Below are 20,398 nucleotides of genomic sequence, written 5' to 3' on the forward strand. Positions count from 1 at the left end.
AATACTCACTCCAAATACACCCCTTTTCGTCGCAAAAAAACTCTTTCCGTTATGCTATTCAAATCAATGTGGAATATTCTCTCTCGGCTGAAATTGAATAAGAGGATAATCAGGACACTAAGTGAAGATTCACTTTTATTTCCAAAGTTACATGTTTCCATATCTTTAATTTTGCCCACCTATACAGAATACAAAATTACCTGACCTTTGACATCATTTTCCAAATGGCTCTGGGCTTCCAAAACTATAAAAAGACACACAAAACTACTCAGAATTGAAAAATCTTGAAAAAAAAACATAGCTAAGCCTTGTTAGAATGAAGCCTGTAAAATAGAGAATTCTTAATTCATCTTTTAATTGAGGTAAAAAAGGGTGGCTCAGTGGTTAGCATTGCTGCCTCACAGCACCAGGGTCCCAGGTTCAATTCCAGCCTTTGGTGACTGTGTGGAGTTTGCACATTCTCCCTGTGTCTGTGTGGGTTTCCTCTGGGTGCTCCAGTTTCCTCCCATGGTCCAAAGATGTGCAGGTGAATTGGCCACGCTAAATTGCCAGTAGTGTTAGCTGCATTACTAAGAGGGAAATGGGTCTGGGTGGATTACTCTTCGGAGGGTCGGTGTGGACTTGTTGGGCAGAAGGGCCTGTTTCCACATTGTAGGGAATCTAATCTAAATAAAAGCATGTTTCCCCAACATTATAGCTGTACTTAGAAAAGTGAATGACATGAAAATTCAAAGGTACTCCAGATATACTGTACATGATAATATATGAACCTATCTAGATTAGATTACTTACAGTGTGGAAACAGGCCCTTCGGCCCAACAAGTCCACACCGCCCCGCCGAAGCGTAACCCACCCATACCCCTACATCTACCCCTTACCTAACACTATGGGCAATTTAGCATGGCCAATTCACCTGGCCTGCACATCTTTGGACTGTGGGAGGAAACCGGAGCACCCGGAGGAAACCCACGCAGACACGGGGAGAACGTGCAAACTCCACACAGTCAGTCGCCTGAGGCGGGAATTGAACCCGGGTCTCAGGCGCTGTGAGGCAGTAGTGCTAACCACTGTGCCACCGTGCCGCCTGTGAATTGCAGCCTTAGTAGTTCAACAGCAAAGGCTTCAATTCCATTTGTCAATGCAAACCTTTTGCATCTCAAATTGTTTAAGGATCGTTTGAATAATTGTTGATCTTAATACAACAGTAATTATTCCAATAGAACTCCTTTGGATCACAATCAAGCCTATCACACAATATCCAATTGGTATTTAGTGCAGATTGGATAATAGAAAATTTACATGAACAACTCAACTAAAATTGTAAAAGCGGCTCTAAATCTCTTTCCTAATCAGTAGTTATAATTGATTCAGACAAGATCTAACTAACTTCACAATCCACTATCTATAAGACAAGACTATGGGCTTAAAGGAGGAAACTAGTGAAGCAGTAACTGCAAAGTGATTACTGTCCTGCAAAAGCATAATGGTCTATTCTTATAATACAAATATATTATATTGACTCAATATCAATATTTGTCATTAACATATTTAATATCCCTGCTTATAAAACAAATTCTGAGAATGTGAGCTTGTAGTTTTACAGTCAAAATAAAAACAAATCTGTAAACTCAGAAATCATAACTACTTAATAAATTCTGAAGAAGTGTCTCTGGACTTGAAACATTAACTCTACTTTCTCTCCACAGATGCTGCCAGACCTGTTGACTTTCTCCAAGAATTTCTAGGTTTTTCTTTGCAGATTTCTAGCTCCTGCAGGTTTTTAAATTTTATTTCAATAAATTAAGCTTGAGTTTTGAACAATGTACCCAAGTTAAAATTGTTTTAGTTCAATTGGACTATTCTCTCATCAGAGACAACTTAACCTCAGGGTTACTAAGGAGAGGGGAGAGGTTGAGAAAAGGTGTTCTTTGTGGTAACCTCAGCCAGTGCAGGAATCGAACCCATGTCTTTAGTATCACTCTGCAATGCTAACCAGCCATCCCCTAATTGATCCTGAATTCTGAGTGTAGTGCCTTGCAGATCTTTGCATACGATTAATATGTACAGTGATAATACACTGAAATAACAAAGAAGCAAACCTTAGAGATTTCTTTCAATTAATCTATTCTGGATTAAGTCTGATGAAGAGTCGTTAATGATTAATATCAAAATGAAACGGACACCAATACAAAATGGTAGTTGCAATGTAATGACAAAATTCACTAATGGTGGATCTTGTGCAGAAATGTAAAAAGACGTCTCAGATTCCTGGCCTGGCTGAGGGAGGAGGAAGAGAAACAAAAGGAATGTTGTCATCCGGGTTCTTTCTGCACAGAAACCCCAAACGATCTGAAAGCACATTCCACATTTTAATGTTGTATAGTTGCTGCGAGACTCTCAGCATTTTTGTGTGATTTCCAGTCAAATAGCCTGACAATAAAGTAAAATGGTACAATGACAGTTTAGGACAGGATCCCAGCACCTTTCCTCCACCTAAACTCTTCAAATAAAAGCAAAGCTGAACAGTTGCGCCCACATTCCTTCAGGATAATGGAGCTTTGCTTCAATTCTGATTTTCTTTAATCCTCTGCTGTCACCCTTTCTTCATTGCCTGTAGATCACATCCAATTATTGCTTTAGAAATGCTCCTCAGCAGCATTGAAGTGTTTTGAATAATATATATTTATAATGTATTCTTATTTCCTTCAGTAGAAATGGTCTGACTTTACATGTGTCCAAGATGTAATGAAACATCTACGCATTTATTTAAAACACAATTGGTTGTGATAAAACAATAGATATTAAACTGAAATCTGTATACATATTTGCTGTAAATCTTCTCATCAGACATACTATAGCAGTTGATTGATTTTGTATGTGCTATTTTAAAGCTTCCAGACTGGCAAATAGATCGCCATGATGCTTGAGAACAGGAATTGTTTCCTGTGGACTTTTTCTTAAGTCACTGTCTCATTGAAAAGTTGGCTTTTTAATTGTAATTTTCGATGATTATTACACAAGTAAAAGAAAGGCATATTTATGAAACTATGAACAATATCCAAATAGAATTAGCATATTCATGACAGAGAAATGAATCTAGATCAGAAGACACTGATGCAATTGACAAAGCCATTTAATTCAGCAGGCTAGATACTGACTGGTTAATAAATAATGAGCAAAGGCTGGCTATAATATATTTTCTCTATTCTCTGTCCATAGAAGCTGTTGTTGAAATAATCTGTATATGGAGTGAGAATGTTTTTAAAATAGCGTATTTCACTTTATTTCATTAAAGACATCAGGGGGAAGGAAGTTATAGTGAATGTAACAAGGTCAGCCAGGTGGACCTTATAAAATATAGAACATAGAACATAGAAGAATACAGCGCAGTACAGGCCCTTCAGCCCTCGATGTTGCGCCGATCAAAGCCCACCTAACCTACACTAACCCACTATCCTCCATATACCTATCCAATGCCCGCTTAAATACCCATAAAGAGGGAGAGTCCACTACTGCTACTGGCAGGGCATTCCATGAACTTACGACTCGCTGAGTGAAGAACCTACCCCTAACATCAGTCCTATATCTACCCCCCCTTAATTTAAAGCTATGCCCCCTTGTAATAGCTGACTCCATACGTGGAAAAAGGTTCTCACTGTCAACCCGATCTAACCCCCTAATCATCTTGTACACCTCTATCAAATCACCCCTAAACCTTCTTTTCTCCAATGAAAACAACCCCAAGTGCCTCAGCCTTTCCTCATAGGATTTTCCTACCATACCAGGCAACATCCTGGTAAACTTCCTCTGCACCCGTTCCAGTGCCTCCACATCCTTCCTATAGTATGGCGACCAAAACTGCACACAATATTCCAGATGCGGCCGCACCAGAGTCTTATACAACTGCAGCATGACCTCAGGACTCCGGAACTCAATTCCTCTACCAATAAAAGCCAGTACGCCATATGCCTTCTTCACTGCACTATTTACCTGGGTGGCAACTTTCAGAGATCTGTGTACATGGACACCAAGATCCCTCTGCTCTTCCACACTACCAAGTATCCGACCATTAGCCCAGTAATCCATCTTTTTATTACTCTTACCAAAGTGAATCACTTCACACTTAGCTACATTGAACTCCATTTGCCACCTTTCTGCCCAGCTCTGCAGCTTCTCTATATCCCGCTGTAACCTGCCATATCCTTCCTCACTGTCTACAACTCCTCCGACTTTCGTATCATCCGCAAACTTGCTCACCCAACCTTCTAACCCTTCCTCCAGGTCATTTATAAAAATGACAAACAGCAATGGTCCCAAAACAGATCCTTGCGGAACACCTCTCGTGACGGCACTCCAAGATGAACCTTTGCCATCAACTACTACCCTCTGTCTTCTTCCAGAGAGCCAATTCCTAATCCAAACCTCCAACTCACCCTCAATGCCATATCTCTGTATTTTCTGCAGTAGCCTACCATGGGGGACCTTATCAAACGCCTTACTAAAATCCATATATACCACATCTACCGCTTTCCCCTCATCTACCTCCTTAGTCACCTTCTCAAAGAATTCAATAAGGTTTGTGAGGCACGACCTGCCCTTCACAAAACCATGCTGACTATCCTTGATCACATCATTCTTATCCAGATGTGCATAAATCCTATCCCTTACAATTCTCTCTAAGACTTTGCCCACAACAGAAGTGAGACTCACTGGCCTATAGTTACTAGCACTTAGAAGACTTGCACATAGCCCTTAGATGTTTCTCCAAGGTGGGCGTACACCTTAGAAGGGAAAAACCTGTGTTCCAGGCACACAAAGTGACCTACTTGGGCTACAGTGTTGACTAAAGAAGGGCTTATGCCCGAAACGTCGATTCTCCTGTTCCTTGGATGCTGCCTGACCTGCTGCGCTTTTCCAGCAACACATTTTCAGCTCTGGTCTCCAGCATCTGCAGTCCTTACTTTCTCCTACAGTGTTGACAAAACCAGGTTACACCCTTTGGAAGATAAGTGATAGCAATCAAAGGTGTCCCAGTTCCCATGTCTGTATTGGAGATGAGATCTTTCCTTAGATAGGTGAATTATGACAGAAATTTCATACATAACTTAGCCTCCATCCTGGCACCCTTAAATCTGCAAATGAAAAAGGGTCAGCCTTGGAAATGGTTGCAAAACCAAGATATAGCTTTGAAGCAGTAGTTTCCATCATCTAAGATTTTGACACACTATGATCCCAAGTGAGATATGGTGCTGATATTTGATGCCTCTTCGTACGGTATTAGGGTAGTGTTGGCTCTCAGCTGGCCCAGCAGAGAGGAACGCCCAAAAGAATATGCTTCTGGACTTTGGCTGATACAGAACACAAATACGCCTAGAGAGAGAAGGAAGATTTGCCAGTCATCTATGGTGTTAGAACGTTCCACTAATATTTTTACGGATGTAAATTTGTAATAATAATAGACCACAAACCCTTGCTAGGGCTACTCAAAGAGGACAAGGCCAGGCCACCCATAGCTTCAGGTCAAAATCAGTGGCGGGCTCTCATTGTAAGTGTGTACAATTGCAAGTTGGAATACTATTCAGGAGGCCAAGTAGTAAATGTGGATGCCTTGAGTCACCTCCCACGGACAGATGCACCACCGGTGGTGCTGCTGCTAGATGAGTCCTTTCTGGGTTTTAAACTTTCTGGACACCCTTCCTGTCACCACTGACAATATCAAACTGTGGACCCAAAAAGATTCGGTCCTGGCAAAACTAAAACAATTGGTGGTGATGAGGGAAACAAAAGGGCCGTCACAACTGGAATTAAAGCTTTTCTGGACCCAGCAAGACCAGATCACCATAGCAGAAGGCATTTTATCATGCGAGCAACATTGATTGTCCTGAAAAGGTCACCACCAGATACTGGCTGAACTTCACCAGGGTCATCCTGGATGTCCAAAATGAAGATGTTAGCAAGAAGCTATGTCTGATGGCCAGGATTAGATTCTGACATAGTCGCATTGGTGGGGCAGTGCCCAGAGTACCAACAAGGACAGAAATTACTGCAGTAGCTCCACCACATTTGTGGGAATAGCCAGGTAAACCCTGGACTCAGTTACACATTGACTGTGCTGCCCCTTTCACTTTCAGTCACTGGAGACTTAGTCAAAGTTTTTTTTTTAGATTAGATTAGATTACTTACAGTGTGGAAACAGGCCCTTCGGCCCAACAAGTCCACACCGCGCCCGCCGAAGCGTAACCCACCCATACCCCTATATCTACATCTACCCCTGACCTAACACTACGGGCAATTTAGCATGGCCAATTCACCTGACCTGCACATCTTTGGACTGTGGGAGGAAACCGGAGCACCCGGAGGAAACCCACGCAGACACGGGGAGAACGTGCAAACTCCACACAGTCAGTTGCCTGAGGCGGGAATTGAACCCGGATCTCCGGCGCTGCGAGGCAGCAGTGCTAACCACTGTGCCACCGTTGGATGTGCATAGAATTCATTTGTCAAACACGGGATGACAATAGTAAAATTGCAAGCATCTTCTGCAATACACGGACTCACGGAAATGTTGGTCAAGACAATGGGTTATCATTTACCAGCAGGGAATTCAAGTATTTCCTAAAGTCAAATGGCATTCTGCATATAATAACAGCTCCATACCATCCAACGTACAATGGTTTGGCAGAAAGAGCAGTCCAAACTTTTAAGGCAGGTTTTAAGGATCAACCTAAAGCTGCATTTATTATCAAACTGTATCAGTTCCTATTTGATTATCGAACCATCCATAGGGCTAACTTCAGCAGAGTTGCTAATGGGGCAGCACGATGGCACAGTGGTTAGCACTGCTGCCTCACAGTGCCAGAGACCGGGGTTCAATTCCCGCCTCAGGTGACTGACTGCGTGGAGTTTGCACTTTCTCCGCCTGTCTGCGTGGGTTTCCTCCGGGTGCTCCGGTTTCCTCCCACAGTCCAAAGATGTGCAGGTCAGGTGAATTGGCCATGCTAAATTGTCATAGTGTTAGGTAAAGGGGTAAATGTAGGGGAATGGTGCATTGCGCTTCGGCGGGTTGGTGTGGACTTGTTGGGCCGAAGGGCCTGTTTCCACACTGTAAGTAATCTGATCTAATAGAAGATGCCGCAGCAGACTGATCGGATCTGTCCCGACCCAGCATCAGAATGCCAATGCCGGAGCTCTGGGAATGAGGTTTGGTGCCTAAATGACAGAAATGGCCCTGCATGGGGAAGAGGCATGGTCAGCATGTGACGTACAAAGTTCAGATAGATGAGGCAGTCCTGAACGGGTATGTGGACCAAGTGAAAGCTGTAAGCCTGTGAAAGATGCAGAGTAAAACATACCCAGCCCCTCAGAACAGCCATAAAGTTTGTCTGAACCCATAGGTTCTCTTTCTCCATCTTGCATCAAAGAAACCTTGGAGTCTGAGATGGATACGTCAGAGGTCTCAGGCTCAACGCCTTTACCACCAGAAAAAGAGAATATAATTTCTTCCAAGATGATCTGCGAGCTAAAGGCAAGCTACAGACCAGTACACACTGCCTGTATACAAGGCTGAGTCAAAGGAACAGGACCTGGTGCAAAAACACCCCAGGAGATGCTACAACAGAAATCACAGGACTTAGAGGGGGAGGGATACAGTGTTGATGACAAGGTCAGCCAGATAGACCTCGTAGAATATGAGTTCACTGACTGGGGCTGTTAATCTCATCCAACCAGGAACCCCTGGCTGACAGATATAAGTGAGAATGTATGACTTCCCTCTCCAACTCTATTTTGATTTAATCCCTGCCCTCCCCTTCATTGTTTGATCCCGCAGCATTGCCCTTTGATGCGAAGGGCACGGCTTGTCACTGGCCACCTGGGTGTCTCCTTTCTTCCTGGTTGTGGAAATTGAATAAAGATTTGTACACCTGTTGTTCTTCACTGTGTCCTACACCTGCAGACACCTGGGTGCTGGGGAAAAATAAACACTATCGCAGTTGGTGGAAGTGTGGGGGTATAAAAAGGAAATAAAAGACAAAATAAGATAAAAAGAAATAAACTAAAACGTCTAATTGAATTGTCTTGTATGTATATGTTTTGTGATAACTGAAAGTGGGATTTGAGGTTTGTCCTCATTCCCCTGAAAACTGGTTGAACAGTGGGGTTTGGGGTTTGGCCTTGCCGCTCCTCTCTCTTATATATTGCTGTTCATCTGTATATGGCTGTTAATGTTAATTGTTTGTAAATTGTGCTGTTTAATAAAATAACAGTATTATTTTTTTTAATGGGAATGTCACGGGTTCTGTTGATTCTGAGAGGTGGCTCTGAGGAAGCCAGACCAGTGTCAGGTACAATGCAAGTGTAAATAAACGGTGACTTGGTGACAGGATACTGGCCTGTGTCAAGTTATATCCAAAGTGTAGATTGGGCAACCGAACACAGTGTGACACAGACGGCAAGAAGGCAACCATACGCAGCATAAATAATTTACAAACAACAAGGCAGTTAGAAGAAGGTTTCTGTTTGCATTAGCAAGAAGGACAAAAATTCAAAGTTGTCACCGTTTTGTCCTGTCATCCTTTACCTCAAGAAACAGCAACTTGCTCAGAGTGATTGGTCTAAGATTTAAAGTTGAAAATCACACAAGACCTGGTTATAGTCCAACAGGTTTATTTGGAAATGCTAGCTTTCGGAGTGCTGCTCCTTCATCAACCACCTGAAAGCTAGTGTGTCCAAATAAACCTGTTGAACTATAACCTGATGTTGTGTGATTTTCAACATTGTACAACCCAGTCCAACACCAGCACCTCCAAATCCTGTCGAAGATTTAAGAAACTGTAAGTGAGTTACTGTAAGTGATCCAACATCTGTTGTGTTTCAAAGAGTAATCCTTTCAGCATCAAGGAGAATTTTAAAGCATTTCAAAACATTTAGTCAAGCTATTCATTTCTGAAATATAAAAAGAGCATGTGTTTTTTTTTAAAGTGAATATGTGCTTTTCCTTACAGACATATGAAAGGGGGTAGCACATTGGTGATGTCTGTGGACTGGTAATCCAGAACTGAAATATTCCAGATCAAGAAAGAGTCATACCAGACTTGAAATTTAAAGTCTGTTTCTCTTTCCACAGATGCTGCCAGATTGGTTTGGTTTCTCTAGCATTCTCAACGTTTTGAAGACATAGGTTCAAATTACACCATGAAAGATGATGAAATTTGAATTAAATGAAAAAATGAACAAAGAAGACCTATTCAATATAATGATGTGTGTAAAAAGCCACCTGCTTCACTAATGTCCTGTAGGGAAGGAAATCTGCCATCCTTACCTAGTCTTAATCCAGACTCTCAGCAATGTGGTACTACCCTCTGAGCAATTAAAAGTGTGCATTAATGCTGGTCTGGTTAAAGATGCGCACATGCCATATATGAATGATGAAAAAGTATTCATTGTTATGATTTCTTAACTTATAAATGTTAATCAAATCTTAATGATCCAAAAGACTATGTGCAGTGTATAGCCCCAGTAAAATCCACAAACTCTGGCCCTTTTACTCTACAGTAACAATCAGATTTAAGTGCCAGTTAATGTTGATAAACCAATGTTCTTGTATCACCTATCAATCACCAACTGGTGATAGAGATTAAAGAATAAGAAATGTATTTAAGTTGTATTGAAAATACTATTGAGAACTAAACTGAATACAAAAATTTCAGAAGGAAGATGAAAAGGCTAATCAAAGAAGCAAAAGAAGGAATATGAAAAAGACACTGACAGCTTAAAGAAAGGAAAATTCCAAAATCTTATATTGGTCCATAAATAGGAAAAAGAGGATTAGGGCCAATTAAACTTGCACTTGGAGACAAAAGACATAGCTGAGGTGATAAATTAATACTTTGAATCTGTCTTTACCTGCAAGGCAGGTGTTATCCAGGCCATGCTGACACAGGAGGAAACTAGAACGGTTTTAAATTGATAAAGCCAAAGTATTGGATAAGCTGTCAATATTCACAAAGTTGGTAAGGTATCAGCACCAGACAAGATGCATCAAAGGATATTGAAAGAAATTGCAGACGCACTGGCTATAATCATTCAATCTTCCCTCGACTCAGGTGTGGTGCCAGAGGACTGGAGAATTGGAAACATCATGCCCGTGTTCAAAAAAGTTTGTAAAACATAAGTCTAGCAATTATAGACAGGTTAGTAGCAAACCTGTAGGAACAATTAGTTAGGTTAGGATTAATAGTTACATGGAAAAATATGGGTTCACAAGGGAAAGCCAGCATGGATTTGTAAATAGAAAGCTGTGTCCACCTAATTTGTTCTATATTTTTTTGAAGAGATAACAAGCAAGTGCAATGAGGGTCGTGATGTCAATAAGGTGCACGTGCACATACACCTTCAAAAGGTGTTTAATACAGTATCACGCAATGAACTTGGTGACAAAATTTATAGTTCATGAAATGAAGGATGGTAGCAATATAGATCTAAAATTAACTGTATAATAGGAAACTAAAAGCAATAGTTAATAGTTAATCAGCAATTTTTGGGTTGGACGTATGTTTGTTGTTGAGCTGCCCAGAGGTCAGTATGGAGAACCTTACTTTTCCTAAGATATTTATGTATCATTTAAATCTTAGTGTGCAAGTGAAAATTTTAAAGTTTGCATTTTTTTATTCATTCATGGGATGTGAGCGTCATTGGCTAAGCCAGCACTTAATTGCATCTCCCCAGTTGTCCTTGAGTAGATTCTGGTGAATTGTCTTCTTGATCGGCTGCAGTTCACATGCTCGTCAAAAGTGAGGACTGCAGATGCTAGAAATCAGGGTCTAGATTAGAGTGGTGCTGGAAAAGTACAGCATGTCAGGCAGCATCCAAGGTGCAGGAAAATCGATGTTTCGGGCAAAATCTCTTCATCAGGAATGAAGGCAGGGAGCCTCCAGGGTGGAGGGATAAATGGTTGGTGTTGTAAAACCTGGGAGCATTGCAAATTGTGAGAACAGTGCAGAACGTCAAGAAGACAGTCCTGTTAAGATTTGCTTTCCCAAAATGCAGCACCTCATATTTATCTAAATTAAACTCCATCTGCCACTTCTCAGCCCATTGACCCAGCTGATCAAGATCCCATTGTAATCTGAGGTAACCTTCTTCGCTCTCCGCTACACCTCCAATTTTGGTGTCATCTGCAAACTTACTAACTATACCTCTTATGTCACATCCAAATTATTTGTATAAACGAGGAAATATAGTGGACCCAGGACCAATACTTGAGGCACACCGCTGGTCACAGGCCTCCAGACTGAAAATAAACCTCCACCACCACCCTCTGTCTTCTATCTTTGAACCAGTTCAGTATCCAAATGGCTAGTTATCCCTGTATTCCATGGGATCTAACCTTGCTAACAAATCTCCCACTGTGAATCTTGTTGAACGCCTTACTGAAGTCCATATAGATCACGTCTACTACTCTGCCCACATCAATTCTCTTTGTTACATCTTCAAAAAACTCAATCAAGTTTGTGAGACATGATTTCCCAAGCACAAAGTCATGTTGATGATCCCTAATCAGTCCTTGCCTTTCCAAACATATCTACATCCTGTCCCTCAGGATTCCCTTCAATAACTTGCCCACCACCGACATCAGGCTCACTGGTCTATAGTTCCCTGGTTTGCCCTTACCACTCTTCTTAAACAGTGACACCACGTTAGCCAACCTCCAGTCTTCCGGCACCTCACTATTGGCTATCGAGGATACAAATATCTCAGCAAGAGATATCCCAGCAATCATTTCCTTAGCTTCCCACAGAGTTCTAGGGTACACCTGATCAGGTCCTGGGGATTTATCCACCTTTATGTGTTTCAAGAAATCTAGCACTTCCTCCTCTGTAACATGGACATTTTTCAAGATGTCACCATCTATTTCCCGACATTCTATAGCTTCCATGTCCTTTTCCACAGTAAACACTATACAAAATACTTGTTTAGTATCTCCCCCGTCTCCTGCAGTCCACATAAAGGCCACCTTACTGATCTTTGAGGGGCCCTATTCTCTTCCTTGTTACCCTTTTGTCCTTAACGTATTTGTAAAAACCCTTTGGATTCTCCTTAACTCTATTTGCCAAAGCTATCTTATGTTCCCTTTTTGTCCTCCTGATTTCCCTCTTAAGCATACTCCGACTGCCTTTATACTCTTCTGAGGACTCATTCAATCTATCTTGTCTATACCTGACTTACGCTTCCTTCATTTTCTTAACCAAACGTTCAATTTCACTTGTCATCCAGCTTTCCCTACACCTACCTCCTTTCCTTTCAAACGTTCAATTTCACTTGTCATCCAGCTTTCCCTACACCTACCTCCTTTCCTTTCAACCTAACAGGAATATAATGTCTCCAGACTCTTGTTATCTCATTTCTGAATGATTCCCATTTCCCAGTCGGCCCTTTACCTGTAAACATCAGCCCCCAATCAGCTTTTGAAAGTTCTTGCCTAATACTGTCAAAATGAGCCTTCCTTCAATTTAGAACTTCAGCTTTTAGATCTGGTCTATCCTTTTTCATCACTATTTTAAACCTAATAGAATTATTGTCACTGGCCCCAAAGTGCTCCCCCACTGACACCTCAGTCACCCTGCCCTGCCTTATTTCCCAAGAGTAGGTCAAGTTTTGCACCTTCTATAATAGGAATACTCAATCAAACAATTTTCTTGTACACACTTAAAAAATTCCTCTCCATCTAAGCTCTTAACACTATGGCAGTCTCAGTCTATGTTTGGAAAGTTAAAATCCCCTACCATAACCACCATATTATTCTTACTGATAACTGACATCTCCTTACAAATCTGGTTCTCAATTTCCCTCTGACTATTAAGAGGTCTATAATACAATCCTAATAAGATGATCATACCTTTCTTATTTCTCAGTTCAACCCAAATAACCTCCCTGGATATATTTCCGGGAATATCCTCCCTCAGTACAGCTGTAATGCTATCCCTTACCAAAAACGCCACTCCCCCTCCTTTCTTGCCCCCCTTTCTGTCCTTCCTGTAGTATTTGTATCCTGAAACATTAAGTTGCCAGTCCTGACAATCCCTGAGCCATGTTTCTGTAATTGCTATGATATCCCAGTCCCATGTTCCTAACCATGCCCTGAGTTCATCTGCCTTCCCTGTTAGGCCCCTAGGAAGTGTTGCTGAACAAAGAGACCTTGGAGTGCCGATTCATAGCTCCTTGAAAGTGGAGTCGCGGGTCGATAGGATAGTGAAGAAGGCGTTTGGTATGCTTTCCTTTATTGGTCAGAGTACTGAGTACAGGAGTTGGGAGGTCATGTTGCAGCTGTACAGGACATTGGTTAGGCCACCATTGGAATATTGCGTGCAATTATGGTCTCCTTCCTATTGGAAGGATGTTGTGAAACTTTAAAGGGTTCAGAAAAGATTTACAAGAATGTTGCCAGCATTGGAGGATTTGAGCTACAGGGAGAGGTTGAACAGGCTGGGCCTGTTTTCCATGGAACGTTGGAGACTGAGGGGTGACCTTATAGAGGTTAATAAAATCATGAGGGGCATGGATCGGATAAATAGAAAAGTCTCTTCCTTTGGTGGTGGAGTCCAGAACTACAGGGCATAGGTTTAGAGTGTGAGGGGAAAGATATAAAAGAGACCTCACGCAGAGGGTGGTACGTGTATGGAATGAGCTGCCAGATGAAGTGGTGAAGGCCGGTACAACTGCAACATTTAAAAGGCATCTGGATAGGTATATGAATAGGAAGAGTTTGGAGGGATATGGGCTGGGTGCTGGCAGGTGGGACTAGATTGGGTTGGGATATCTGGTCGGCATGGACGGGTTGGACCAAAGGGTCTGATCCATGCTGTATATCTCTATGACTCTAAGACATCAACAAGTTGATGGAGTAGGCAGATAGGTGACAGATATTTTGTTTCACTTACAGTTGACATTTAACGGAATCTGTTGTTTAAATTGTGTAGTTCCCAGTCTTATGCATTGTTTTAAAAAGTTCTCCAGTGGAAGAGTAGTCTGGCTTGATTAAGAAGTGGCTAAAACTGTATCGTCATTAAATTATGTGAATCAGTTCGGTTTTTTGCCTTAGCTTATAAATTTGGCTGGTGAACCGCTTGACTAAGAACTGAGTGCTTGCAGTTGCTGAGTGAGAACGTCAAAATATATCTTGTATGAAAATTTAATTTTGCTTGCAGTTGGCATTTAAATGCATCTAGAGTTTAAATTCCGTAATTCCCAGACTCAAGCAGGGTTTTAACAAGGCCTCCAGTGGAGGACAATTGAGTTTAATTAGAAAACAGCTGAAACTGACTTAGTAAGTGAATCAGTTATGCCCTCTGTCTTGGAACATATAAACTAGCTAACTTAGTGTGACTAAGTATTTACTGCAACTTGCAATAGCTTTCTGGAATTATTTGATTCAAGGAGTTAAGTGAAGGAAGCTAAAGAGGAGTTCCCTTGCTTTTCCTATTCCTGTTTGTTTTCATCCCCAGGAACTGACTCTTCTTTTGCCACAGGAGGAGAGACTTGTTCAAAGTTTGAGCACATCTCAGGAGGCTTCATAGCATTGAGGATGTCACAAAGAAAGGTAGCGAAATATCAGCAAATAAGTTTCCTAGCTCGGTGAACATACCCACAACAACTGCAGAGGCTTGTTACTTGGTGAGTATCTGATTAACATTTCTCTTCCTATGGTTCAATATAATATAGCAGCTGGTGACAAGGTTAATAAAGTGCATAAACACATTAGTAAATATATAGTTTAGTAAAATAATTAAGTAGCTCCTGTGAACAGATTACGGATTGAAGGACAGTTGATGAATCATAGCTGTGGCATGTCATATTTCTTGGATGTCAGTTTGGCCCAAAGCAAACATGGCTGCACCTATTATTTAAAGTTCCAGCAGCTTCATCTCAGACTTCATGAGCTCGAGGCCGAACTACAGACATTGTGTACCATGGAGAGGAAACGTCACCTGGATTCTTTCTACTAGGGATAGTCACACCTCTAAGGGTTGAGTCATTTGATTTGGTCAGTGTTCAGGGATCAGAAAGTGTGACTGCAACTGAAGCAATAAGTGGACCCAGAGTGCGTGGGCACTGGAGTCTAAGCCTTTGCAATTGCCCAAAACATTAGAGGTTATTTAATCTTGTATGGATGAGAGAGAAGGCTGTAGGGTAAATGAGCATGACACTGTAGTGAATGAAGTTATTCAAGAAGGAGTAGTTTGAAAGATATAGTGTTAGTAGGGACCTATGGTCAGTTGAATAGGCACTATTCTCTACAGCAAGATGCACGAGTCCAGGCACTTTGTTGTCAGCCCAGTGTCAAGGTTCAGGACATTTGCTGAGGGCTACAGAGGAACTTGTGGTGGGACAGGGAAAATCCAATTGTCACGATCCAAGTAGGCACCAATGACATTGGCAGGGCAAGGGAGGAGTTATTGCATAGTCAGTATGAGGAGATAGGTACCGGATTCAGAAGCAGAACCTCAAAGTCCTAATTTCTGGATTATTACCTGAGCCACACATAAATTGGCACAGGGCCAATCTGATCAGAGAGATGAATGCAGGATTGAAAGACAGTTGTAGAAGAAGGGGATCATGATTTGTGAAACACTGGCAACAATAATGGAGAAGTAGGATCTGTACTAAAGGAACTGTCTCCACATGAACAGTGCAGAGGCTGGTGTTCTTGCCAACTCCATAAGTAGGGTAGTAGAGAGCATTTTAAACTAAATAGTGGGGACAAGAAATCAAATTGTGGAAGATGCAGTAAACTCAAGAGTGGAGTCAAGTCTAAAGAAAAAGGGTTTTGGACAGGAAATGATAAGCAGATCATGATGAGCAGGCACAGGATATAAATCTAGGATACAACTAACAGATAAGGCTAGAGGTTTAAAAAGAGAAAAGGATAGAATTAAAGGCTCTGTATTTGAATGTATGTAACATTTAAAACAAAACAGATTAACTGAGAATGCAAACATAAGTTAATAGTTCTGATGAAGAGTCACTGGACTTAAAATTTTAGCTCTGCTTTTTTCCCATAGATGCTGCCAGATCTGCTGAGTTTCTTCAGCAATTTCTGTTTTTGTTCAAATTTATAAATTTGACCTGGTAGCCTTTATACAGATATGGCTGCAAGGTAACATGGATTGGGATCTGAATTATGAAGTGTGCAGGACATTTAGGAATGATGGGAAACCAGGAAAAGGTAGAAGCTGTGACTCTGAGTTAATGATGGTATAAGTGCAATAGAGAGGGGTGATCATACAGGTTCAAGAAACTATAATTTGGAAATAGTTTAGGTCGGGATGAATAATGATAAATGCAAATCATCACTTGCAGGAGAGGTGTACAGGTCCTTAATAATAATCACATGACAGAATGGAGCAAAAGAAAAGCAATAATGAGAGCTTGTCAGAAAGGCATATGTTAACTGTGGGAGATTTTTATGCATATATCAACTGGGAAAATGAGATGGGAGAAAGTACTTTGATGAAGAATTCATAGAATATCTTCAGGATAGCTTCTTAGAGCAGCAAGTCTAGACCTGATCAGAGAGCAGACTATACTCAACCTGGTATTGTGAAATAAGGCAGGATTAATTAATGGTATAATAGTGTCACGAGGTAGTAGTGACATTCTATGATTGAATTTTACATTCAGTTTGAGGGAGAAAAAATTGGGTCCGAGACTATGGTTTAATTTCATTGAGGATGATCATAAGGCATGAAAGCAGATGTGGCTAAAGTGAATTGGCAAGTTAAGTTAAAGGATACATCAATAGAGATTCAGTGGCAGACATTTACGGGAATTATTCAGAACATACAAGTAGATATATTTCTACGTGTAAGAATAATCCAAGTGATAGACCCACCATCGAGGTTAACAAGAACTTTTAAAGATGGTATCAGACTGAGAGAGAAACTACATAATTATGTGAATGCAGTTCACATGTCAGAAAACTAGACAGAATATTAAGATAGAAAAGGAAGGCCAAAAATTCACAAAGAAGTAAAATAAATAGTGTGAAAGAAAGCAAGGTAGAACTAAAAAGAAGATGGTGAGAGATTCTAAAAACATATAAAGAAGAAACAAATTAATAAGGTGAGTATTGGTCATGTAAGACCAATGAGACCTGAGAATTAGGAATGGAAATGAAAGAAATTGCAGATGAATTGAACAGGTATTTTATGTCAGTCTTCACTATAAGGATACAAATAAGGTGGTTGGGTGGCCAATTTGCAATGCAGAGTGATTCTAACAGCATGGTTTGAAGTGTTGTTACAATTATCTAAGGTTTTGATGAGACCACACCCAGAATATTGTGTCCAGTCTTGGACTCCTTACTTGAGGAAGGATGGAGACAGTTCAGAAGACGTTCACCAGGTTGATTCTAAGGATAAAAAGGGTGCCGTACAAGGAGCGGGTGTATAGTTTGGGCTTGTACTCGCTGGAGTTTGGAAGAATGAGTGGGGATCTGATTGAAGTATATAAAATCTTAAAGGTGATTGATAAGATGGACATTGAATAGATGGTCCCCCTTTGTGGGACTGCCTCAAACAAGAAGTTGTGGATATAGAGTGAGAGGAGGTCGGTTCAAAACTGAAATGAAGAGAAACTACTTCTCTCAGAGGGTTGTGAATCTGTGGAACTCATTGCCCCAGAGTGCAATGGAGGCAGAATCAATCAACAAATTCAAGAAGGAAATAGATATGCTTCCGTTGAAAAGCAGGTTAAAGAGCAATGAGGAGCAGGCAGCAAAGTGGAGTTGAGACCAGGGTAAGATCAGCCATGATCATGTTAAATGGCAGAGCAACGTCAAAGGGCTGAATTTTCTACTCCCATTCCTAATTCTTATGTTTCTATGATTTCAATTCATGCGCTGGCTGAAGTTACCACGAAGGACACACCTTCTTAAATTCTCCTTTCACCTGAGGCATGGTGATCTCAGGTTAAATCACCATGAGTCATCTCTCTCTGATGAGACAACAGCCTTATGGTCTGGTAAGACAATGGTGACGTTGTCTTCCTTTATATGCTGTGGATAGGAACAATGGATTTCTAGAAACCATTTCAAAGGTGCCACATCAAACGTTATTGGAGAAAATAAAATCTCATGCTGTAGTGAGTAGCATTTGGCATGGATAGAAGATTTGCTTGCTAACTAGAAGCAGAGAATAGGAATGAAGGTCTTTTTCAGGTTGGCAAGATGTAACACGTGGTGCGCCATTACTAGAATCTTAACTGTTTACAATGTACATCAATGATTTGGATGAAGGAACAGAACTTGATTATCAAATTTGCTGGTGACATAAAAAAGTAGGTGTGAAAGTCAGTTGTGGAAAATCATAAGCAGGTGACAAAAGTGGAGTTGAGGATTATCAGATCAGCCATGATCACATTGAATAGTGGAACAGATCTGATGAATCAGATTATGACTTCTGATCTGATGTCTTATGGTCTATGGCCATGTGAACATAGAATATAATGGTGGGTGGGGCATTACACTGAACATATAAAGTGCACTAATTAGATCTTAGTGTAGTGTCCACTTCTGGGAATGACACCTTGGGAAGGACATTAATATATTTGGAGAGTGCAGAAGAAGTTAATGAGAATTCTCCCAAGGATGAGAAACTTCAGTTATGAATGTAGACTGGAGAAGTTGTGACTGTGCTCATCGGAGAGGAGAAGGCTAAGAGGTCTGATAGATGTCTTAAAAATCATAAAGTACCTGGGTAGAGTAAATAGGAAGCAACTGTTCGCACTTGTATGAACATTGGTAATGAGATTTTGCAAAAGAAGCAAATGCATGTGTAGTGATAAACATCTTTTTTTCATACAGTAAGTAGTACAATCTGAAATGCACCACTTGGAAGTGTGGTGGAAGCAAGTTTAATTGAGACATTCCAATCAGGTGATATCTTCATTAAATGATGGATTTTCATAGGATCCATCAAGTTTATGGGAAAAAAGATAGGAGATTGGTACTAATTCAGATACAACGGGCTGAATGTCCCCAATCCTGGTCCTACCTACAATTTTATAGGTTTGTGCATTTGAAACAAATCCACAAAAATCCAGCTGTGGATATTGTTTTGGACTTTGCTTTAGGGTCTTTTCTTAGCTTGTGAGAGCATTTATTGTGGGACATGCTTTCTGGGAGTTTATTTTTTTGATGCCCACTTCATTAGAAGTGAGGTTCTAAGGTTTTATTGGCCATTTGTGTGACACAACTTAGTGTGTGATTCTTGGCCATAATCAATCAACAGGCATTAAAACTTTTATTTCCAAGCGATGTAAATGTTAAATTAATAGAAAACTATGTCTCACTTTTGTTGTTCCATTCTGGCAAAAGTTGATATTAAACTGAAAAGTATAGTTAGTAATTCAATACTGATTAATTCTGTCAGGGCAGATTCATCACCAAAGCCTTTTACTTACTAAGTGGGCAAATTCTTTTGTTGAAGTGCAAAGAAAATTTCTTCCTCTGATAACTGTTACGCTCAGTTCCTGAACTCAATCAGCTCTAAAAGTTGATGTCAAGAAAATACAAAACGACTCATCCAAGGATGGAAGGAAAATTTGAGGGCAACTCAACCAGCAGTTCATTCCTTTCGAGGTATGTTGTTCTTGCTGTCTTTCAGCGAATGATATTTCCCATTGTTACTGCATTTGCAACATGCAAATTTCCTCCATTTAACTGTAAATATGCTCCAAAGTGGTTCATTGCTTTGGAATTTCCTGAGTTCATGAAATATGCTGCAAAATCAACTCTATTGAGTTACCTTATTAGATTGGAATGGTAACTGAAAAAATTGTTTGTAAGTTTGCTTGTGAATTTCTCATTTGATTAATTCACCCTCCATCCATGCTTCTACAATGCACATCACTCATTCCCGTCACTAAATGGTCTTACTTTCCTTCTGGTATCCCCTCTGTCCTTCTTCAATCTATTCTGTGATGGACCTTTCACAGTTTCGATGCAGAGGGGACAATTCAGCCCATTGTATCTGAATTAGTACCAATCTCCTATCTTTTTTCCCATAACCTTGATGGATCTTTTGGAAATCATCATCTAATACCTGATTGGAATGTCTCAATTAAACTTGCTTCCATCACACTTCCAAGTGGTGCATTCCAGATTGTACTACTTACTGTATGATAAAAAGATTTTTATCACCACGCATGCATTTGCTTCTTTTGCAAAATACTTTAAAGCCTGTTCCCGATGTTCTCACAAGTGGGAACAGTTGTTTCCTATTTACTCTGTCCAGACACGTTATGATTTTTAAGACATCTATCAGACCTCTTAGCCTTCTCCTCTCTAATGACCACAGTCACAATTTCTCCAGCCTACATTCATAATTGAAGTTTCTCATCC

Source organism: Chiloscyllium punctatum, chromosome 49 (genome assembly GCF_047496795.1).
Source record: "Chiloscyllium punctatum isolate Juve2018m chromosome 49, sChiPun1.3, whole genome shotgun sequence".
Lineage (NCBI taxonomy): Eukaryota > Metazoa > Chordata > Chondrichthyes > Orectolobiformes > Hemiscylliidae > Chiloscyllium > Chiloscyllium punctatum.